Raw genomic sequence first — 9,061 nt, 5'->3', positions numbered from 1 at the left:
CTGGCGGTCGATTTATTTCCTTACTTGATTCCTTAAATACCTATTGAAAGCTTGGTAGTGATGGAAAATAACTTGTTGAATGATTCTCCTTACACTGCTTCCATTCTTCCTACAAATCATCCAATTGTAAATTTAGGAAAGATTTTGTAGCTCATATTTTTGTGGTAGATTCCAAAAATTGAGAAGAAGGTTCTCAAGAATTCTTACCAATCTTGGCGATTCCTCTTGAATAACTAATGCATAATTTACAAACATCATCATATGGTAAGTGAGAAACATCACTTGCTCCTATTAGATTTAAAGGTTCTAAAAATTCGTCTTTGATTCCTTTGAGTAGGAGTGTTTTCAAGGTCTCTTTTACCAAATTCTTATGTTTTGATTTTTGGAGGTTGTATCTAAATCACTCCACATAGTCCTCCAAAATTTCATTTCCCCCTTGTGTTATCCCAAAAATATCTCCACCGGCCTGGCAATAGTTTTGATATTTCTCCAATAATACATGCTTCATGTCTTCTCATGTTTGAATGCAGTTCCCACCAAGGCTCATGAACCATCGGAGAGCTGCTCCTTTAAGAGTAAGAGGAAACACTTGCAACCTTTGAGAATTAGTACAATAACCATATCCTCTACAAAGTACTTCAAACTCAAATAAGAATTTATCTAGGTCTTAATTTTCCAAACCATGAAATTTTGGTAATGCGGATGGGGGAATATTATGCATTTGAGCCACTCCTAGATCTTTGATAGGAAATTCAAAAGTAACAATGCTTTCCATTTCTTATCAAACTAAAAGAGGTTCTCCATGTACTACTTCGAGACTCCTTTTTTGAATGTTCCTGGCTACTAATCAGTGAAATAGGTGCATTGAATGATTGATATTAGCCTCAAAATCTTCATTGAAAAATGCCTCAAAATACCTTTTTTCTATCTTCAATGAGACCATTGGTACATTTGTTAGCACATGAATAGTGTGTGTGTGTGTGTATATATATATATATAGATATAGATATATATATCTGTGTGTGTGTGTAGGGTGGGTGGGGGGTTCTTACAACATTAAATAAAATGAGAAACCTTAAAGCAAAAAAGCACGAAAGAAATAAATTCAAAGAACATAAAATTGCAAGAGAAACTACGTGAAGGAATAGAAACCAAATGCAATAGGTCACCAAGGTCAATCCCCTAAGCGCATCCCCGACAACAGCGCCAAAATGTTGGGTGTAGTATAGGGCCTATAAATGTACCAACATTTAATTTGTCAATCCGGAGAGTTCGTGAACTTCGAGACGTAGCACTAGAAATGCGAGAGAGAGTCCCTGGTAAGCTGCAAAACAAATTCTAGTCTATCTTGCGATTAATCTCAAAAATAAATGTAATGTTGCACTAGTGCGAGAAACACCAATCCTGCACTAGTTAGAGAAACACCAATCTAAACAATTAAAAGCATGCGGGAAAGTAAAAGCAATCAATGCAAAAGGAAATTCTAATTGCAAGTAAACAGAAGGGAAATCAGAACTAGAAATCAAGCGGTGTCAGCACAATAATGAAAAGACTGTAAATGCTGGAATAAATTCAAAAGCAATTCACACTATTATGCTTGCACTAATTCTGCATGTACTAATTCTGCTTGCATTAATTTTGTGTAACAATCTGCATGCACTAATGTTGTGTAACATTCTGCTTGCACTTAATTATGTGTAAGAAGAATCCAGAAGTTAAAGGAAACCATAATATTAATTAAGCATTTATCGATTCAAACATAGTGTAATGGCAGAAGTGTCCTCAGACACGTAATTTTATTAATCAGAAAAAAACAATTACATAATTGATTTTGCAAGAGTTTACACCCGAACAACCAAACACTCTTGCAATGAGCTATTTATAAGCTCCATGTCCTAACTACCTCTAATTATGGAGCACTTATTAAATAACAAGTGTCCATTTACAATAAATGTTATTCAAACCAACTAGCTAACTAATCTCCTATAATAGAGCCTAAGATACGACACATTTGGAGAGTCATATCTTGTTACAACAATATACTAATTCTAACTGTCTCTAAAATAATTAATCATTCTAGAATAATTATTAATTTAATTTCTTAAATTAATAATTATTTTATTTCAATTTTATAACCTATGATAATAAAGTATTTTTGGATCATCTAACATTCCCCCCTATGATCCAAAGATACATTACAACAGATACCAAGTTCATCCCTGAACTTAGTAAATTTTATTCTGCCAAGCGGTTTTGTGAAAATGTCGGAGATCTGATCTTCGGAAGGACAATAAACTGGTTTGAGGACATCTTTGGCAATGAGCGACTTGATATGATGATACTTGGTGTCCACATGCTTTGTCTTTGAATGAAAAACTAGGTTCTTGGCAAGTTTGATGGCTGACTGGCTGTCAATGAACAATGATGTAGCTTCTCCCTGAGAAATGCCCAAGTCCTGCAAAATTCGGCGCAACCAAACAATTTCACATGCTGCTTCCCATGCTGAAATGTACTCTGCTTCTACTGAAGAAGTGGCCACTGTAGCTTGTTTTTTACAACTCCAAGATACTGCTGCTGACCCCATATTCATTAAATAACCTGATGTTGACGCTCGATCATCAATACTCCCAGCAAAGTCGGCATCAGAATATCCACCAAGTACAAAATTTTTAGTCTTTGTGTAAAGAAGACCAAAATCTTTTGTTCCTTGGATATATCGAAGAACTCTTTTGGCTGCATTCCAGTGGCTGTCTCGTGGTTCCTGCATAAAACGTGAAAGAATACTAACTGCATAAGATAGATCAGGACGAGTATTTGTCAAATAAATCAAGCTGCCAATCAACTGTCTGTAAGTTGTACTGTCCACCTTTTCCCCCCCTTCAAATTTTGAAAGTTTCAAGTTTTGCTCCATGGGGGTGAGAACGGGCTTGCAATCTTGCATGCCAAATCGCTGAAGAACCTCTGTGGCATACTTACTCTGAGAAATGAAAATATGATGTGGACATTGGAAGACTTCAACTCCAAGATAGTAGTGAAGTAATTCCAAATCTGTCATCTTAAAACCTGCATGTAACTCCTTGTTTACCTGTGCAATATGATCATCATGATTGCCAGCGATGATCAAATCATCTACATACATAACAAGAATTACCAGATATTTGCCTTGTTGTCGCACATACAAAGTATCATCAGATTCACTTCGTTGAAAACCAACTTTCTTAAGGTAATCATCCATCTTTGCATACCAGGCTCGGGGAGCTTGTTTTAACCCATATAAAGCCTTGATCAATTTGCAGACTTTATGTTCTTGTCCTTCCACTTCAAAACCTGGTGGTTGGGTCATATACACGTCCTCCTGTAAATCCCCGTTGAGAAAATCACTTTTCACATCCATTTGATGAACTTTCCATCCTTTTTGAGCGGCCAATGCAAGTGTTAATCGGATGGTGTTCCATTTAGCTGTTGGAGCAAAAGTTTCTTCATAATCAATGCCTTCCTGCTGCGCAAAACCTTTTGTAACAAGTCGTGCTTTATACTTGTCAAGTTCACCCTTCTGTTTATACTTAATTCTGTAAACCCATTTGCATCCTATGGGTTTAACATTTGCTGGACAATCAACAAGTTTCCAAGTGTTGTTATCAATTACTGCTTTATATTCTTCAACCATAGCCTGTTGCCATTCTTTATGTTTTACTGCCTCTTTGTATGTGGAAGGTTCAATAAAATCATTTGCTATCAAGGCAAAATTGCCTTCACTTCTATGTGCCCTTCTGGTGCCAGTTTTATTTTGTTCATCAGGCTTTACATCTTTCAAAAGTTGAACTGCCCATTTCGGAAGTTGGTGCTCACTTGTTTGAGCTTCTGTAAAGTCCCCATCATTGTAAAGAGGATTAATATAAACTGATGTTCGTCGTTCAGGTGAAGAATGTGGAGACTCACTGTCTGAAGAACTGCTGCTGCTTGGAGATGCGGATGAACTGCTAGAAGACCCGGATGATGTTGTTGATGTCAAATGGACTGGATGACTCATCTTCAGAGGAAGGAAAATCAAGTTCATACCAATTTGGTGAAGTTGTTTGACTTTGCATTTTTCCATTTCTTTTACTTCCCTTAGTTTCTAATTTGTGAAGAAGATTTTCAATTTCTTCAGCACTCTTACTCTCTGTTTCATCAAAAATGACATCCCTGCTCACAATGAATTTTCCATTGGTCAAAAGACGATACCCTTTCTTCTCATCAGAATAGCCAATCATTGTGCATTTTAAACTTCTTGAGTCAAGCTTAGTTCATTTTTCTTTCGGAACTAAGGCATAACACACTGACCCAAAAACTCTAAGATGTTTAACTCGAGGTTTGAAACCAAACCAAGCTTCATAAGGTGTGATTCCGTCTAAAGAAGAAGTTGGAGATCTGTTTCTTAAGTAGACAGCTGTATGTATGGCTTCCGCCCAATATGTTGGACTTAACCTCTTAAAGGTTAACATGGATCTTGCCATTCCTAACAAAGTGCGATTCATTCTTTCAACTACTCCATTTTGCTGTGGAGTGTAAACATTAGTGAGATGCCGTCTTATGCCATTCTCACTGCAATAAGTTTTGAATTCATTTGAAGTGAATTCTCCCCCATTATCCGTCCTGAGAGTACCTATCTTTTCTTTGACTTCATTTTCAACAAGTTGGCGAATAAGTTTAGACTTATCAAATGCTTATGACTTGTTCTTCAAGAAGTAAACCCAAGTCATTCTGCTGAAATCATCAACGAATAGTAAGAAATACTTGCAACCACCAAATGAGGTTTGTAGTGGACCACAAACATCACTGTGAATTAGTTGAAGCCGCCTGTTTGCTCGCCATGAACTTGTTGGAAAAATTTCTCGATTTTGTTTCCCATAAATGCAAGCTTCACATTTTGCATTTTCCCTTTTGAATGTGGCAAGTCCTTTAACCATTCCTTGTTTCTGCAATTGAGAAAGACTCTCAAAATTCAAATGTCCATATCTTACATGCCATAGTCTGATAGGTGAAATACCTGTAGTCACTGCCCCTGCAAAATCAGAATGCCTTGGAATAACTGTCCCTTTCATCCGTAACAGTTTTCTATCTTCATAACCTGTCATAACTATTTTCAAGTTCTGTTTCACTGAATTAATCTTCACTAAACCATCTTCCATAATCACTTGATGTCCTGCTTGTCGAATCGTGACTAAAGAGAGCAAATTTTTCTTGAAACTGGGTACATACCATACATTGGAAATCAATTTTTCTCCAATGTCAGGGAGAAAAACTTTTACGACTCCTTTTCCATAAGGAGTATGTTTTGTATCATCAGCAAGAAAAATTGAATTAAGTTGGCATTCTTGAAAATTTCAGAAAAAATCACGTCGACATGTCATGTGCTGAGTTGCCCCGGAATCCAAGATCCAGGCATCTTCATAGTCACTTCTAAGATGAGATGAAATTTGTGATGCTGGTGAGGAAGTAAAAACATATTCTGAGCTGCCTTCATCTTGATAATTTGCAAATTGTGCTGAATGCTGCTGAAACTTGGGAATTTTATTAAGTGAAGTTTGACAATCTTCAGCATAATGGCCAACTTTGTTACATCTTTGACACACAATTTGACTTAATTCTCTTCCTCGTCCTGAATATTGTCCTCTGCCTCTACTTTGACCTCTATTTGGAGATTGTCCTCTACCTTGACTATTATATCCTTGTCCTTGAAAATTGCCTCTTCCTTGGTTGTTTCCTCTACCTTGAAAATTATTTCTTCCTCCTCTGTTAAAATTGTTGCCTCTGCTTTGGCTTCGACCTCGATTATGTGCTGCTTGATTCGGATTCCATCTACCTCTTCCTCGAGAACTATCTGCTGATGACTTACTTGTGCTGGCTTCTGTGAGAAAAACATCTTCACCAACTTTCTTCTTCTTCCCAAAAGTTTTATCATGTTGACTTAACATTTCACAAAGTTCATCAAACTTTAGTTTTTCTAATTTCCCAGTTACTTGTAAAGTCTCTAAAAAATGTGTATAGGAAGAAGGAAGCCCAGCAATTACAATTGTGACCATAAAACTATCATCAATTGTGGGAAAGCCAGCATTAATAATTTCCTGCTTAATATTCTTAAGTCTGGAGAGATATTCAAGAATATCACCATCTTCAGTTAATTTCTGTTGCAACAATTTTAACTGTAGATCAACCTTCTTTGATTCTGGCTGAGTATCAAAGAGGTCTTTAAAAGTTTTCAAGGCAGTCCATGCATCTGTGGCATTCTCTATATGTACATACATTTCATCACTCACAGACGATTTAATAAGAGCTAAGGCTTTAGCATTCTTGATTTCCCATTTTGCCAGTGGATCTGCATCTGTGGGTTTATTCAGCTTAACATCTCCATCACATATTCCTTGCCATAATTCATTGTAAATGAGTGTGCTTTCAATAAGACGATGCCACGTTTTATAAGATTTGGTTCCTTCAAGTTTGTCGGAATCAGAAAATAAGTTAATCAACTTAGACATTTTTAGCGATGAAGAGTCGCACCAAGAAGCAGAACAGAAAGGACAAGATAGTCAACACAACACACCACGCCAAAAACACGATCTATCGGGGCTTGGCCTTGACCCTCGAATAGTCGTCAAAATAGGAGAATATTGACTGAGCTTTGCACTTGGCTCTAGTCAATTTCTCAAATTTTTACAGGGCAACTTTCAAAATTTGACTTTTTACAACGGTGCTTTTGCACAATCTGGTAAAAAAAAATTTACCCCCCCTCAAAGTAAAATTACTTTGAGTTACAAATATGATGATCCCAATTAAAAAAAATAGCTTCTTGAAAACAAATTATCAAACACACCTTATCTCTCCAAGTTACAAATAAAACTCCTTATTACTCCAAAAAATTCAAAACATCACCCTTATTACTCCAATTACATAAAATGATTATACCGCATCTCACCCAATTACAAATTACAAACTATATATTACAAAACCTTATCTCTCCAAATTACAAACTATTAAAAAAAAACTTTGTAATTCACCTGATTTCTCCTTTACAAAACCTTTATTATGCATCTTATCATGATTTTTTTAAAAAACCATTAAAAAATGAATGTTACGTGAGCTTTTTTAAAAGGTGAATTCTACTTTTAAAGCATATATCATTCCTAACTCACGTTGACTTTTAAAAAGAGAATTCTACTGGGTAAGTTTACCAATCCACGCAGGTTGTCAAAGTTGTTTGGAAGCTTGGCTGGAACGGCGGTTACCGAAGCAAAGGGTCGAGAGAATGCCCAGAGATCATAAAACTATTTATGCTTCCAGTTTCTAGATCTTGATCATACTGCACTTTATTCGTTCATAGCCTTGACAGTAAAGGAATTTAATTTCCAGCCACGTTTAAAAGACGCCCGTGAAAAGTTTTCGAACAGTAGAAGTCAGGTACACGTTGCCTTTTCTAATAAATCGCTGCGACTTCGGCTGTTGTAGCTTAGACTGCGGCTTCTTCCACGACGATGCGACAATGACCTAGAACGTGATCTTGAAATAGACCGCTCACGCCGGCTGCTTCACTGCCAAAAAACAAACAGCAAAAAATCCGCTGCAGATACCCAATTATATAAAATTCTAATTTTCATTTTGCCCGATTTCGATTCCCGATTGCAATTCCAGATTTCAATTTCTAATTTTTGATCCAGATTTCGATTTCTATTTACTGAAAAATGGCGAGAGCGAAAGACAGTTTATGAAAGAAGAATTGTAAGGAATTTACGCTGCAAGTACTCGACAGTTGGCTATCGCATACTTTCATTTCAATACCATCTCTGGATGGTGAAAATGGAGAAGCAGAAGGATATAACAGGTTTTCAACGTTCCCTGTTCTTGTCCAACAGAATATGAACATAAATTTGATCGATATTCTTCTTCAAACAAACCGAATAGAAATATGAAAGTTCAATTTATATGGTCTGAACTTTCCAGATCTTCTAGTGACTTCAGAATTCCTCACAGCAATCGTAGTCAAATGGTGGCAACACTAATTCTTACAATTGATTTTCAGATTTTAAAAAATCTAAAATCACTAAAATAATAAAATTTCTTCTTTTTGAACAAAAATTTAACAATTCTCATACCAATCATTCGCTTATCATTCAATGGAGGTTTCCAAAAAATTGTAGAGCTGGAATCTCCTCTTCAAATCAACTGCAGCATTACTGGAGCTCTGATACCACAATAATGGCAGAAGTGTCCTCAGACACGTAATTTTATTAATCAGAAAAAAACAATTACATAATTGATTTTGCAAGAGTTTACACCCAAACAACCAAACACTCTTGCAATGAGCTATTTATAAGCTCCATGTCCTAACTACCTCTAATTATGGAGCACTTATTAAATAACAAGTGTCCATTTACAATAAATGCTATTCAAACCAACTAGCTAACTAATCTCCTATAATAGAGCCTAAGATACGACACATTTGGAGAGTCATATCTTGTTACAACAATATACTAATTCTAATTGTCTCTAAAATAATTAATCATTCTAGAATAATTATTAATTTAATTTCTTAAATTAATAATTATTTTATTTCAATTTTATAACCTATGATAATAAAGTATTTTTGGATCATCTAAGATAGTGTAGTTTCCTTATTTACGAATATCAGCTTAGCAAATGTAAAAATCATAGCTTTAGATATAAATTAATAGATCTGGATTAATTTACAGAATTCGAGTTAGAGCTCATAAAGGCAGAGTCGATCTTGTGGATTCTGGAAGGACACGATGTTTGTTTAAAATATTTCAGGTGCAAATGTAATTAGTGATGCAGCAAATGAAATAGTTTATAAAGGAACAATTTGCATCAAATAAAATTAATTCTAGAACTAGAAATTATAGGCAGAAAGAAACTGTAAAATTCACACAACAAATAATCTAAATGCTATTGAATCTAAAAGATGGGAGCGATGTCGAGATGGTCTAGCGGCCAACCCAGCTAGCTCACACCCTCTATTAACCTGGTTCACACAACAATTAGATTCATTAAGATGCAATGGATGAAT

This window comes from Pinus tabuliformis, chromosome 2_2, assembly GCF_031772625.1.
Source record: "Pinus tabuliformis cultivar Carrire ecotype Pingquan chromosome 2_2, CPIR1, whole genome shotgun sequence".
Classification (NCBI taxonomy): domain Eukaryota; kingdom Viridiplantae; phylum Streptophyta; class Pinopsida; order Pinales; family Pinaceae; genus Pinus; species Pinus tabuliformis.
The sequence above is the reverse complement of the archived record's forward strand: the minus strand, read 5'-3'. Positions refer to the sequence as shown.